The sequence below is a fragment of the Crocuta crocuta genome, unplaced genomic scaffold (assembly GCF_008692635.1).
Source record: "Crocuta crocuta isolate KB4526 unplaced genomic scaffold, BGI_CrCroc_1.0 scaffold2, whole genome shotgun sequence".
Classification (NCBI taxonomy): domain Eukaryota; kingdom Metazoa; phylum Chordata; class Mammalia; order Carnivora; family Hyaenidae; genus Crocuta; species Crocuta crocuta.
In genome coordinates, this window is record NW_027528640.1 from 3,951,523 (window position 1) to 3,967,380 (window position 15,858).

General features: G+C 40.4%; 1 long non-coding RNA gene across 1 annotated transcript in view; it reads right to left on the bottom strand.

Annotated features, from left to right (window-relative positions):
* Positions 1 to 15,858, bottom strand: part of LOC144224300 (uncharacterized) — a 29,448-nt gene continuing 13,590 nt past the window's right edge. Inside the window, exons 2-4 of the long non-coding RNA XR_013333008.1 lie at positions 2,275 to 2,403; positions 503 to 603; positions 1 to 139 (exon numbers count right to left, since the gene is read on the bottom strand). This is a non-coding gene — a long non-coding RNA (uncharacterized LOC144224300). The remainder of the gene's footprint in view (positions 140 to 502; positions 604 to 2,274; positions 2,404 to 15,858) is intronic.

Consider the following 15,858-nt stretch of genomic DNA (forward strand, 5'->3'; position numbering starts at 1 on the left):
TACGTTCAACAGGAAGATTTATTTTTTCAAAATGTTATGGAAATGAGGACTCCCAGGTGAGTCGGCATGGCACGGCCTGAAGACAGATCTGCATAAGAAATTCTGGCCTACTTTGCAGAACAGTTGCTTGTTGGTGTTACTGAAATATAATTAACATACAGTGTTAGAGTACTTCACAGGTTACAGTAAAACTCAACAATTCTATACGTTTCTCACTGCTCCCTGTGATAAGTGTACTCTTAATCCCTTTTATCGAGTTCACCCATCCCCCCACCCACCTCCCCTGTGGCAACCACCAATTTGTTCTCTGTATTTAAAAGTCTGGGTTTTTGTCTCTTTTTTCTTTGGCTGTTCATCTGTTTTCTTCCTTAAATTGTACACATGAGTAAATCACACTGAATTTGTCTTTGACTGAGCTCTATCCACATCGTTGCAAATGGCAAAATTTCATTTTTAAGGCTGAATAATACTCCACTGTATATATATCCTATATCACTTTTACCTATTTAGTTGTCTTTAATTCCTCAAATATTTCAGTTGCAACATGCATGGTATCAGGAGCTGACCACCCATCCAACTACGTAATCTTCAGTTTGTTTCTTTCTGTCAGGGAGAAGATCTTCAACGAACATAGAAACCAAATATTCCTGTGTCTCAGAATTAAAGCTCTTTGTCTTTGGAATGTTTCTCTCTGCCTCTGGGTACATAGTTTCATTTTAGCTCAGAGGAGAAGGCCTTAAAAAAGAGGTTGTGACAGGTTCTGAACAGATCAGCTTCAAAATCGTTCAACTTCTGATTCTAGAGCTACTTAAAAAGTCCTTTCAACTATCTTGTCAGAGATTAGCCAGAATGAACAGTAAACATTCCTGCAAGTACTGAGTAACCTATGGATGAAAGAGGCATTCCCAAAGAGGGTACCACAGACATTATCTTCCCAATATCCAGACCCACTCCCAAAGACCACCAAAGAAAGGGACGCCTGAGTAGTTTAGTCGGTTTTGCATCCGGCTCTTGATTTCAGCTCAGGTCATGACCTCACAGTTCATGGGCTTGAGCCATAAGTCTAGCTCTGCACTGAGTGCAGAACCTGCTTGGGATTCTCTCTCTCCCTCTCTCTGCCCCTCCTCTGCTCATGCACACACACTTTCTCTCTCTCAAAAATAAACATTAAACAAAGAAGGGAAAAAAGAACGATTAAGACAATCCCCTGAGAGCTAGCAACAGTCAGTTGAACCTTAGCCACAAAAGGAGAGCAATATATACATTTCTGTCATATTTGGGGGCCCCCCCACCTGACGGATGAGCAGCCTGCATGTCTAAAAACAGACAACCTGCATGCCCCTGGCAGGAAGAAAGCCAAGCCAAGTTCTCAGAGCATAAAACAAGACAAGTAAGATGGAAATCACTGTCCCTGGTAGAAAAAGGTCAACAACCAATGGGTAGCCCAAAAACCAACTTAAAAAGAGTCTGGATTTGGAAAGAAGGGACAGTGTGAAATGTCCTCTTCCTCTCTTATTGGGGCACAACAGGGACATGAGAGAGAGCAGACTCTGGCAAGAACTATCACCTTTTGCTGGCTTGTGCCCATTTTCCCTGGATCCCACCTCAGGGTGGGAGGTATTTTGTACAAGGAGTCTTCTTGAGGTTGGCAGGTGACCTAGAATCAATCTAACCTGTTCTGTGACCAACGTGTCCTAGCACAGGACTCTGTGAGTTAGGTGACGAACATCTAACAGCTATACATGCACCCGGCAATTCTGTAGCTCGGGCCTTGGAGATTCCCATGAGTGACAGCCCTATGATTCTTTTGTGAGACTATCTCTTTATAGCAATGGACTCCCTGATGGCTTTTAATAGTCTGATTCATGCCTCATTAGACTTAGATTTAGATTTGATAGTCAATATAGTCCAATTTCTTGTCTTAATTATTTCTACACATCCCCAAATGGAAGCTGGGCAAGTGCTCCATTACAGGATTGAAACTCCTGGTTTTTAGTGCTTTAACCACTGTTATCTGCCGTGGACCCCTGATATTAACTACCCAAGACCCTTCCCAGGACTCCAGAATTTTCTGGAAATTTTAACACACCTTCAAACCTTTCTGGGGTCTCCAGAAACTTTCTGCAAACTTTTAACAAACTCCAGAAAGGGGTCCCAGAACCTTTATATATATATATATAGTTGTGTACATATACATGGATATTTTAAATGAAGTTAGTTTGGATCAGAGAGCTACACAGAAGGGAATGGAGCTCAAATCTGAGAGTGACTTACCCTTGGTCTCTAGCAACAATGAGGAAGAGTGAGCTCGAGGGTTTTAGCAGGTGCCTCTCCTGTGCATCTCTTTGTCCCATAGCCTATTAGTGGTCAGCTTCAGATCTCATTCTTCATTGCCAAAAATTGCTAAAAAAGGAATAAAGAAGACAATTTAGTTGATGTAAACAAACTTTATTTAAGACTGCAGAAGGTGGGCAGTCTCCATCCTCCAGGGGTCCAGAGAACAGCAAGGGGAGGCTAAAACAAGAACACTCTAAGACAAAGACAAAAAAGAGACAATAGAGAGTATCTGGTTGGCTGGGGCCACACACTCAACCGTGTTTGGGTGAGAAGATCCAGAGGTGGCCTGGTGTTTGGGGACTGACTAGTTACACTGAAGATTTACCAGCTAAATGTGTGTCTCTACAGGGACTCAAAACTCTTCGAAATTTTCTTTCAGTCTGCTGACTTGGCACTCTGGGTGACAGCAGCCTTGTCTTAGGCCTGGAAAATTATTTCAGCACCTATTAAAAGATAAACTTGGGCATATGAAAATTTTAAGAGTTAATTTAAGCAAGACCAGCACTGGCTAGATGTGCAAGGAAAAGGTGTATACAGAGAAAGTACAGAAGCAAAGAAAGAAAATTACTTGATTGGCTAGAGCTTAAAGCCTTGTTGTCTTTTTGTGATTAGCTGTCCTTAGTATTTCGCTGTTGTACCTGGTGGGATTTACAGGCTTGGACGAGGGTCTGCCCAGGTGGGCCACCATGGCGTTAGAGCCCGTTCAGTCTGTGGCCTCCTGGGGCATCTAGTCTAATGGGCATAAGGGAACATTGAACCTGACGATAGCAGGTTCTTGGTGAAGAGCAGCTGTGTTTAGTGCTGCTTTGCTAGTGACAGGGTCCTCATCAATGGCAGCTGCATCTTGCTGGAATATGACTAAGTAAATGATAAACTGAGTTTCTGATCTACCTGGAGCATGAAACAGGGTGAAATGTGGGAGGAGCTTCAAAAAGCTTCAGACAGACCCAGCTCCTAGGCCGGCTCTGCCATGGCTTGTAGAGCCTGGGAAAGATCTTTCAAATCTCGTATTTAATATGAGAGTAACAGGGGTATTTATAGGATTTTTGTGAGACTTAAAGGAGACTTCAGGTGCAGTGCTTAGTATCACTTATGGTTCATAATTAAGTGCTCAAATAGTATTAGCAATTATTAACATTATGACGTGTTATTATTTAGTCTCAATGAAGGACCATCCTCACAAAGGAACCCTAAATGTCTGATCAATTATAGGCAGGGGAAATGATAAGATTTTATCTGAAGATTTCATCCGAAATCTCTTACAAAAAAAAAAAAAAAAAAACAACCAAGAGCAATAAAATATAAATGGGTAAGCAGAAAAAGACACAAACATGCTCCGAAAATACTGGCAGGTGAAAGGAGAGACTGAAGAACATATGGCCACGTATTTAACAAACACTTTGTAACACTCACAGCCAGGCACCGTTGAAAGCACTTGCAAATATTAATTTATAGAACCCTAATAATCCTACAAGGCAGGTACTATCTGTGTCCCAAGTTTACTAATAAGGGCAGAGGGGCCAAACAAGTAATGTACCTCAAGTCACACAACCAGCCAGGAGCGCAGTGAAGATGTGAAGCTAGATAAATGCCTGGGAGTCTACACATGTTCTCATTTTACTATTCAAAGTAGCTTCTCTTGCATACACATTAAAACAGTGTGTTCGAAAAGACCAGCGAGAAAGCACTCCTGGAAGGGGGATTTAGGAAAAAGACAACATTGAATCCATTTATCAGTCACTGTCTTCAGGAAAGGTATGGACACAGAGTTAAGGGCAGGCCAAGCATCCAGTATACACAATTTCCATAATCCCACCATGGGGATGACAAAAGTGTATCATCCTACTAGTAAAACAAGAAGTAAATGTAGGAAATTAACTGGAGATGTAAATCACATGATAAGGGCCTGAAGAATAAAAGGATGGAAGATGGCATTTTCCTCACAGATGCCATTTTGGCCCCAGGAATCCAAAAATACCAGAGTTGGCACACACTCATCGATGGTGACTGAACATGTCACTTTGGAGAAAAAGCACACCCTGCCTCCATTCTGGGCCAACGGTGGAGTAGTTTCCCAGCTGCTGACAGCACGAAACACCCAGGCTCTCACCTGCCCCAACACACCAACGTCAAATCCTAAATATATCCCAGTGTGTGCTCTCCATCCCTGCTATGGTCACAACTTGACCCTGACTATCCACTGAAACAAACAAAAATGACAACAATGCAAAATGTAACCACTTTTCCTCTAAACTTTCTTGTCAACATTTTACAGCTTCATGAAGTTGTTGATTACAGAGCATGATTTGAGTCTTCACCACGAGAGAGAGATTCCTGGGGCAGAATGATTTATTCACTAGCTATCATGGTAAGATCTCAACCACTCAAACTGTCACCTGCTAGACTCTAATATATGACTTTGACTGCCCACCTGCTTGTACTCACCAACCTCTGTCTCACATTTTCCCTTAAGCTCTTCTTTCCAGCTTACTCTTGACTCAGGCAAAGGAAAGTGAAATCTCCCCTCAAGTGAACGACTGTCCAGACAAGGCCTCCAGCCAGCCCAGCCCGGCCCGGCCCAACCAGTGTGAGCATTACCCCTTACTCACAACTCCACCAATGGGCCACGGCGAGACCTCCGGAACACTGAGAGCCACGTCCACCGCATTGTGAGGCTAAAGTCTCCACTCAAGGGAGAGCGCATATCTCATGACATAACAAACAACGTGTGTACAGGCAGGTTTCTGTAAGACACATGCACAACCTTATGCCTGCCTCTACAGGTGATGACGACGCTCCCCTCTCTAAATATTCCTCCTAACCCTCAACAAAGGACCCATTCCTGCTCAGAGAGCCAGGGCTTTGGAAGCTATTCCCCATGATCTCCTTACTTGTCACATACAAATTTTACTTGGTGTGACATCCACACCTGGTGTATCTGGGTCTCACCAACGAGCAAACTCTTGTTGGTTCCATTACAAAATGTACCTTTGTCACGCTCCACGAGGTAACAGTCAAGTGCAACTCCTATATATACAGTTTTGTGAGAAGAGCATTCTTCTAGTAAAATTTAGTGGGAAGACACAAGTATAAACATGAATATAGAAGGTAGATGTGGCAATCTGTGTCAAAAAGACTTAAATTTTTGCTTATAATTTGATCCAGAATTCCTAGCTCTCATAACAATTGTAAGGCTATATACAAACCTTTTGTGCAATGATGTTTATTGTATGAATGTTCATAAAAAAAAAAACCATGACATCAAAAATGAATTAAATATCCAATGACAAGAGACAGTTAAGTAATCTATAATATATCCACTAAATGTAATAAAATGCCCTCATTAATAAGATGTTGCAGAGGAATATTTAAGAACAATGTCATGGAGGGGCACCTGGGTGGCTCAGTCAGTTAAGCATCCAACTTTGGCTCAGGTCATGATCTCACAGTCCGTGGGTTCAAGTCCCACTAGGGCTCTGTGCTGAGAGCTCAGAGCCTGGAGCCTGCTTCAGATTCTGTGTCTCCCTCTCTCTTGCTGTCCCCCCTGACTTGCACTCTGTCTCACCCTCCTCAAAAATATATAACTACTAAAAAAATTTTTTAAAGAACAACATCTTGGAAATGGTGCTTCATGCATTGCATTTACAAAGTATAAGAGCACAGAAAAGGACAAAGAAGATATTGTAAAACATAAGAGATAACAGATTTTTATTTTTACATATTTATTTTCATTTTTAAAATTTGTGTCAGTGAACTCCTGCAATAATAGAAAAAGTCTGTTTCCTTTTTTTAAATGTAAAAATTTGTTCCCAGTCCTAGGAGTCCCCAAAGGACAAGCTCCGTGTCCCCAAGGCCTAATGCTGACAAGCAGAGATGAGATGGAATGGGGGGATGCACTAAAGACCGTGACCACCCCCACAGCTTTTCCTTCCCCACATTCTGTTTGCCATTCTGCTGTCATGAAATACAACACGCAATGTTCCCCAACCAGATGTACATTATATTCTAGAACTCTCGTAAAGGCCTGGGGCCTGCATGGCTTCTTACTTGTGAGCTGGGATGGACTATGAAAAAACCCATGAGGACATGCTTTGCTTTTCCTTCCTTAAACCTTTGAGCCTAGGGAAGCACTGCTCTAAAGACTCTCAATATTAAGGGAAATGTTCTGTATCTGCGCTGTACCTATGGTCACCACCAGATTCCTGTGGCCATTGCAGGTTTGAACTCTGGCGAGTGAGACTGAGAAACTGAGTATCTACCCTCATTTGGATTTTATTAATGAAATGCATGTAGCCATTGTGGCTGAAAGAGGCTGCAGCCGAAGGTGTGACACTCAAGTGGTCGGGAAGAGCTGGCTGACGTTTCCTATCCTGGATTCCCCTCTGGACCTTTCCAGCTCTTCCAAGTTAAAGCACAGCATTTACCTGTTTGCCTATTCATTTGCTTATATGAATTTTACTAAGCATTGTATGCCAGGCTTGGTACTGAGATCTATCAACTCAATAGCCAACAAGACAGCCATGGCCCCTGCTCTCATGGGACATATAGTTCAGCAGAAATTTTATTTTCTTGCTCCAAATCACGTGTCCTATGATTTGTGTCACAAAAGGCCATAAAGATTAAAAAAGATGGACTCTGGTGCATGAGGTCACTCAGGTCACTCACTGTGTGCTCTGCAGAAATTCAGTGTTTGTAAGTGTATTCAGTTGTGTCAGATGTCATCCATGGTCCCTTTTTCTCCACTGGGTGCTTGAATCTTCCAAGATCCATTATTTAGACTGAAGGGTTAGTGTTCTCCTATGTGAGTTTCTCTTTCTGAGCAGACAGGGATTGCTGGATTCTTCAGGGCACAAGGCCTTGCTCATCTGAGAAAAAGGGGACTGGAGATAAAGAGTAAAGACACTTTTCTCTGCTTTTGGGAAATAAAAGAACTTTCCTACTAGCTAAAAGAAGGCACAGAAGAAAACACAATATATCTTCAAATTCAGTTTCTTTTGGGCCTTCATTAGATGTAGATCATTGTACCAGGTATTTTGGGTGATCACAGATCCGAAAAACTTGGTCCCTACCTTCCATAGAACCCCCAATTGTGGAAGTCACCCCCAATTGTGGAAGTCACCACGTGTGTCCACTTTCTTAGAAAACATAATGCCAGCAGTCTTCTTAAAGCATTTGAAAGGAAATGAAAGAGAACAAAACATTTTGCATTCATCTCTCCATTTAAGACAAATATGAAAGAAGGACCTGACATGTCTCTAAACCTATGCCCAGCCCCATGGCAAAGATGGTAAAACTACAATCATTTAAAGGAGATAAGGAGATTAAAACCTAGTTAGGTTTACACGTAGTTCATGGGTCTCATAGGTATAAAAGTATTAAATAAAAACTGGAACTATTACTCAGGGCTCTCCAGAGAAAAAGAACCAATAGAATATGTATATTCTCTCCCTCTCTCCCTCTCTCTCCCCATATATATATATATGTATATATATATATATACACACACACACACACATACAGACATATATACATACGTATATATGCGCACATATGTATGCATATACATACATACACACATATACATATGTAAAGAGATTTATTATAAGGTATTGGTTCACGTAATTATGGAAACTGAGAAGTTCTGGGATCCTCAACCTGCACGGCGGAGGCCCAGGAGAGCCGGGGTGCGGGGCTGGTACAAGTGCAAAGGCCTGGGAACTGGCTCTGAGGACAAGAAAAGGCCCATGTCCTAGCTCAACAGTCAGGCAGACAGCAGACTCAACTTTCCCCTGCCCTTCTGTCACATTCAGGCTCAAAACTGACTGGGCAGTGCCCATCCATGCTGGGGACACCCTACGTCCTCAAATCCTAATTTCTTCCCAGAACAGCCTCACAGACACACCTAGAAATAGTATTTAATCAACCATCTGGACACTCTTATGCCTAGTTAAGTTGACCCACAAAATTAACCTCCAAAGACTCCTACCAATAGAGAAGTCTCTCTATATGGCCTTTAAGTCCCTCTATATGGTCACAAAATGTGACCCATGTGACTCAAGACTCTGTATTCCATTTACACAAAGGCCATGGCAGTGATAAAGAGTCTGGGTTCAAATCCTGTGATTCCCACTCTTGGCAAAATGTTGAGCCCTCCATAAGCTTCATTGTCCTCATCCATAAAATGGAGACAAAATTTGTGTTGCATGGATGTTGCAAACATTGAAGATAATGTCTGAGCAGGGTCTACCACTGTGCCTACTTATAACTGGCATTTAACACGTTCTAGATGGATCTGGGGCTAGTTTTTGAGGCAGTTATTGCTAAAGTCAAGGAAACAGACAGAGCTTGTACTGTAGCATCAGAAAGTAGTTCTCCAAAATAGGGCAATTACTCAGCTGTCACATGGTGTGAAGAACAAGATAGATGGCATTTGGCTTTCTCAATGCTTGTTGACTGTGACCAAAAGAGCATCAAGCAGTGAATCTGTCTCTGGAGAGAAGAGGGCCTGCAGTGAATTCTTAAATAATCCTAGTTACAAGCTGCTTGGGCTTTTCTATATCTTTAGCAGAGTCTCTGTCTCTTACACCTGAAGAAAAGAGAACTCCAGACCCATCAACGCCAAGCCTGTGGCATCAATGTCAGCTGGAAGATGGCACCACCATCTCCACATCGTGGGTCCTCAGAGAGAAACTGACAGAGTGAGCACTGATGGCCAGGTGCCCGCCAGCGTGTCTCAGAAGTTAGGATGGGAACACACTTGCTTCCTGTTGGGCAGTGCTACCTGGAATGTTCTCTAATCTGGACTACCACTTGCCCCTCTTGTTAGCAGCAGCCAGCGAAGACGCTCCTCTTAACCACATTTCCCTTGTGACCACATATTTTCATTTACCAAGAAATAATGCGATGCCGCTATTCCAGGCTGTCCCTGTGACGTGTGTTAGTGCTGGAGGTCACTGCTGTCCAAAGCAAACCCAACACAAATGTGCCTCTTCCTCGAGAATTTTCAGAATGGCCCGGAGCCTCAGGCAAGGGTTCAACACGGCCTCCGGCAGAACCACACAACACTCCTCAGGCAGCCTGGCACGGACGTAGCTGTTTTCAGATTCTATGTCCATCCCAAGAGCAAGAGTCCAGGGAAAAGGCCAAGAAACCTCAGAGGCACAGAAGTGTACACAGATTTACCCTCCACTCAGATTACTAGACAGGTCTATTTGTGAGCAAGAAATTCTGTGCTTGCTGTATATTTCCTGAAAATAACAGCAATAACTTGATGCCCTAAATATTCACCTGAATGAGAATGAATGACTTCATCATCTTGTGAAAGAGTTCTAGAAGCATTTCTTCAATAAATGAGGCACAAAGACTATCACCTCTTTTCCCGGTTACTCCATTACCCAGCAACAACAAGTAATCCAGGCTATTAAAGCTCTCAGGCTGACCTTCTAAACTGCTCTTGGACAGAAGCAAACACAGCAGGAAGTGCATTTTAGGGCAATTACAGGCATAACTCAAGTATTTACTGGACACAGCACTGTAAGAGAACAATCTATTTGGCATTTCCGAGGGAACCGTTAAATCCTGCCACAGTGGTGGCCCATCAGTGGTGGGAAAAGACCAACTGCCCCTGAGGGTGGAAAATAATTTTGCAGTACAAGTTACAGAGGGATGGCATTTCTTCCTGCACAACATCCAAAGCGGAGTGAGTGTGCTACAGCATGCTCCCCCCAATTCCCTCGTGACAATGCTGTGGTTACGTTAGCAGGGGGTGGAAAACTGATAAGTGTAATTGCTGAATCACAGGATGTATAGGATGTAAATATTTGCAGGCCAATTAAAAACCATTTGCCTCCTTAGCTTCTTAAAATAAAAGGTACAACTGAACAGCAAATGAATAAAGGTTTTTTAAAAAGTAGACAAGATTGTTAAGTGGTAAGAATATGAAATGAGTTATTGAACATTCATTTTGAGGTTTGGTCTAATGTGAATGGAGGAGGAAAAGAGAAAAATGTGGATCAGGAGAAATGTGTCATCAAATAACTAAAAATAACCTTCAGGAGAATCCCACCCCCCCGGGTTATAAATGATCACAGTGTGTGGCACTGTCAAATACCCTCTCAAGCAGGGGCCCTGTTTGGGGGGTGTCTAACTGCTAAGTTGCTCTCACAACAAGCCACGGGGTTTGCCTCATTCATACTGTAGGACAGTAGTTAAAATTGCTGTGTCAATACACCAGCATCTAATAATGACAGTTTTTCTGTTCAAACAGCTTTACTTTTCCACTCTTCCTTGATTCACTTATAAAGATGTCCGATGCCTCACTCTATATTCAAAGTTACATTTTGATATGTGACTCATCCATTGAATTTCTAAAATTTTAATCTTTTAATCTTTACTGCCAGCAGACATGGTGAAAAGATTGCATCCTACATATGTAACCCATGTTGGGTTTGCATAAGGCAGGAAAGAGGAGGATTAAACAGTACTTGGGTATTCCTATAGCAAGGTTAAAATTCACACACTACAGTTCCCATGTGCAAAAATACTAATTTATTATGTTCTACGACAGGCCTCATTTTGCCTTTGATCCTCTATTCCTCTGATTAAAAATAAAATAAATTTTATTTATTACAAAAAAAAAAAGCCCTAAAATTTGATGATGAAATTTGATGATGAATGGTAACTATGTCTCTTGTTAGGTTAAAAAGGCTCTTGGGTTACTTCAGTCTCTTAAGTCCTTAACATATCTAAGGACATGCAATCTCACGTCCTCAAGAGAAAGGGAACTTGGGTCCACACAGCACACTCCGCCAGCCCTGCTGACTCTGACCAAGGAATAACCGATGGGTCTTGGCATCCATTGGTCTCTCCATTCCCCGTGCACCTGCTGACACATCTGTGCATCATGGCACTAAGGTCCATGCTGTCAAGGCAAGCAGAGTGACTGCACCCATGGACTCCACAGACTCCATGTGCTAGCTAGGCTCCACATGGACTTTTTCTGGCCGTGTAGATTCTCTGCCTCTTAGTGGTCTTTCCTTGGGACTCTTTGACTTTGCACTGGTTTTCTCACCCTGAACTATGGTGACCCTCTGGCAGTTAAGCCTAATTTTATTTAGTTATGCTTACTTTTAATTCTCAGCCACCTTCTTCTTCCTTCATACAGTCATTCTGGGATATGCAGACCTTTTCCATGTCACGTAGGGGCAGCAGGTCAAGTGCTCACTGCTTCAAGTCTACACATCTAGACCCTTCCTCTGCCTGCACTGACTCAACACTCTGATATCATGTTGCACGAGACAAAGGGAAGCAGAGCAGAAACTTGGACGTTCTTTGATTTCCCCCCACTCGATCTGGAATCCCAATGAGAGTTTCTATACTACTGCCATTCCTTTTCCCCAATCCTTCCCAAGGGCCCTTGGGCTCATCCTCACTCATCTAGGTCACCTGCTTTTTACAGCCTGTCATTTCCTAAACTCAGAGGTGGAAGAGCTTCCTACTTCTGTCTCTACCTGAAAAGAAACATGCTTTAATATATACTTTTTTTATAGAATTGGAGAGCAAAGTTCTCTGCCTTGATTTCATGTTCCATTCTTGATATAAGAAGGAAGTTTTAGGATTTAGGAATCCTTTTTTCCCTCTCACAAAATCCTGACTTGGTAGATATTGTTTTGCTCTGAACCAAAATCAAAACAAATTTTTTTAAACCCCAAAAAACATAAAGTCTTGAATCTGAAACTCCAAATTGAGCATGACTTCATTCTCTAGATTGTACCCACTGAAGCAATAAAAGCAATTGATTCTTGCTTTGAGAGTTATGAGGCAACAAAATTTGTGGAAAATCTTTTAAAAAGCAGCTTAATATATTTTAAAAAGTATCATTTCAGTTATATTTCTTGTTCAAAAACTCTGAGGGGCACCTGGATGGTTCACTTGTTTGAGTGTTTGACTCTCGGTTTTGACTCAGGTGGTGATCTCATGGTTCATGAGATTGAGACCCTGAATCAGGCTCTGTGCTGATAGTATGGAGCCTGCTTGGGATTCTCTCTCTCTCTCTCCAATCCCCACCTCAAAATAAATAAATAAACATTTATATATAAATTATTATATATGTAATATATAATATAAACATATACTATTATATATGTAATATAATATATAATATATATAAAGGTATATATATAAATATACATATATAGAACTCTCAGTAGCTGCCAATGCTTTTTGAACCCACACAAAGCTACAGGGCACTAAAGGTATTTACAAGACCCTTACAGGCTTCCCTCTCATGTCTGTGTGAGAGAGGAAAAGACTTAATGATTCTAAGGTAAAAGACTCACAATAATAAAGAGAAATTGCCAAAAGGTGGATTTTGTCCAATCTAGTAGAGTCCCATGTAATGTCACAATTAGGTTCCGAAATTAGCACTTGAGGTAAATTCTACATTTATAAAAATTATCTTTGAAAATTCCTCAAGTTATACTCTCTAAAAAAATCGATACATTACACTCTCTAAGAAAATCAAAAAATACTATCTTTTGGTTAGCCCAATAATCAGGTTTTACTCCTGAAATAAGGCATGTTGTATGAAAAAGATCTTTGAACCGTGTAATCCTATTCAGTAATGATCATATTATAAACATGGGACTAATGGGTCAAGAAAATTGTTACTTCTCCACCTTTTTCCAGACAATCCAGAGTTTAAGCTGCCTTGGTTACATGTGATTATGATGTACCTCCACTGTTTGACAGAACAGGTCCTGATAAATATTGCTATTTGATAATGACATGGGGTGTGAATATGCCGTCAGTGATCAGGAAATAAGAAGCAACATGGATGGACCTTGAGGGTGTTATGCTGAGCGAAATAAGTCANAAGCTCTGTGCTAGGCACGCCATCACATTAATCCTCCCAACGATCCCAGGAGATATATTATTATTATCTCTATTTGAGGTAATATTCAGAAATATATGTATCTTATATAGCATTAAGTGATCAGTCTAGACAAGAAACAAAATATGTTTTCCTTAAAGTATCAGTAATCTTAGAACTATACATTTTCTGACTTAAAAATAATCAGAAAATGGGATGATTACCCTAACTAGCAAATTATGAATATTTGCATGAAAACCATTTCAAAAATATTTGTTTCTGCTAGAAAAGAAAAAGAAAAAAAGAGCTGCATTATTCTCTTGCTTAGAATTCTAATACAAAATAATTAATAAAATTCCTGAGAGCATTCAGAAGTGAATACGTATATTTTCTACTTGATGGATTTCTATTGTTTCCACATGTATACACCAATTAAAACAATTTCAAACTTAATTTGTTATAACATAACATTTCAGTTTTGCAGACATGTTTTTAACATTAGACTTTGTCCCTCTGTGCATGCTAATCTTCAAAAACACTTTCTAAATCAGTCCTTGCCTGATAAATATGTCCATTTGCTTTAGCTTTTTGACTCATGTTCCATAATAATTCTGATTTTCTTTTTCTGAGCCATAAATTGGAGGCATGAGAAGAGTGAACCCACTGGGTTTTCTTTCCTCTTTGAAAGTTTATATGAAGGTGAGGAGACGTGTCTCTCATTAAGTAGATAGTAACTCCTTAAAGTTTTTGGAACCAGATGGACGAAATGATAACCTCCCTGTTGATTAGAATGTCTGATTCCTTCTAAGAGACCCTAAAGGAAGCCAATTAGCATCAGCAGATGTGTGTGCAGTGGGGAAGAGGAAAGAAAAGAAGGCAGTACTAGGTTTTTGGGAAACATGGATGGACAAAAGATAAGACTGCCAGAAAAGGGGGTGCAGGGGCTAAGGCTTTGCTCAGAAAGTCAAAGGACATAGTGCAGGACTGGGGTGGTAGAGAGGAGGAGCGGGGAGGGGCAGTCCCAGATCTGAGGGACTGCTGCTGTGTATGGAATTAATGGGTATACTATACACCCATACAGGTGTTTGTTGGGAGTTTATGCTTAAGAGGTATGAGAAACCAGGAAAGCCCTCTGCTATCACGTTGTCTTTCATTCTGAGTTGTACTCTGGAATCAAACACTGTAAGGATGTTAGATCCAAATAAGGCTCCAAAATTCTTCACGGCTCAGCCCAGCTCCCCAAGAATTCTGAGCACAGTCCAGAACAGCTAGACCCAATACAAGGATAATAAGAGCCATACAGGTAATTAAATAAGAAAAAAGAAACAAGAGAGATTAACTTTACTATTATACTTTAACCCAATGTCTAAAATATATTATCACTTCAACAAATAACCAAGATTTTAAAATATCAATGAGTTATTTTACATTCTTTTTCTCGTACTGAGTGTTTGAAATTCTGGCGTGCATATTAGCTACTTATAGGCCAGAGCACATATTACATGAGAGCTAAATTTTTACTGGAAATCCATGATCTGTATTTAGATTTCATAAAATTGACAGTCAAAAAGGTAGATTCGCATACCTATTTTCCAAATATCCTTAAACATTTTCCAATAACTGAGGCAAGTAACAAAAAATCATTTCTATTAATATTCACATCCACATTGATAAGACTGATTCACCATTCTTTAGAATAACTGCTCTTTAAAGCAAAGGTAGATCAGTTCCTAACTATGTCTACCCAAATTAACTAAAGTTGTTAACTCTTGCACTAGCTCAATATTATCAACATCAAATTCAAAGAATTTAATGAGTTGAAAAGCAATTCTAAAACTTTATCACCACCAAGAGTGTTCCTCCAATGTTTCTCCTACTTCTTGCGGACAATTTACATAATGTTGGCAATTACAATGAAAACTCTGTTGTATACTGATTCAGATTGAAAAGATGTAAAATAATTATTATTGATTTATACTATGTACAGTTTCAATTTTGACATAAATTCTAGTACCTTTCCTTAGAGCTTCAAATTTTGCCTATTTTTCTGCAGTGTGATATAAGTGAGAAAACATAAATTCCACTGCCGTTTTTCATCTTTATTTTTGTTTCAAAAAATCTTGATATGGAGGTAACAATACAAGAAATCTTTGTAAAATTCCCCAATGGCTCACTTAATGAGCAGTTGCAAAGAATACAGTATTTAATGAATCCATAGTCTTTTCTTTCAATAGTTCAATAAAATAGTTCATGATCTTCAAATATATGTATATCCATGGCCTTGAAGTTTACATTTGAGTGAGTTTAACAACTGCATTCATGGCACTTTTAAGACTCTCAGAACACAGAGCACAAATACTTCCGACATGCACCTTACAGTCAAATGAAGCAATAAGGAAAACATCAGACTCCTGCTTTAAAAATTCCAATACATTTAAATTTCTGACCTAATGTAACCAGAGTCTGTTAAGACAGAAATTGATTTTTTGAAGTCTGTTTGAAATTCTTCTTGACAGATGAATCCAAAGCATCTACAACACGGCTTAATTTTCTAAGTCAAGAGTTGCTAATAGTTTTATGTGTGTGTGTGTGTGTGTGTGTGTGTGTGTGTGAGAGAGAGAGAGAGAGAGAGAGAGAGAACTTGAAGACCT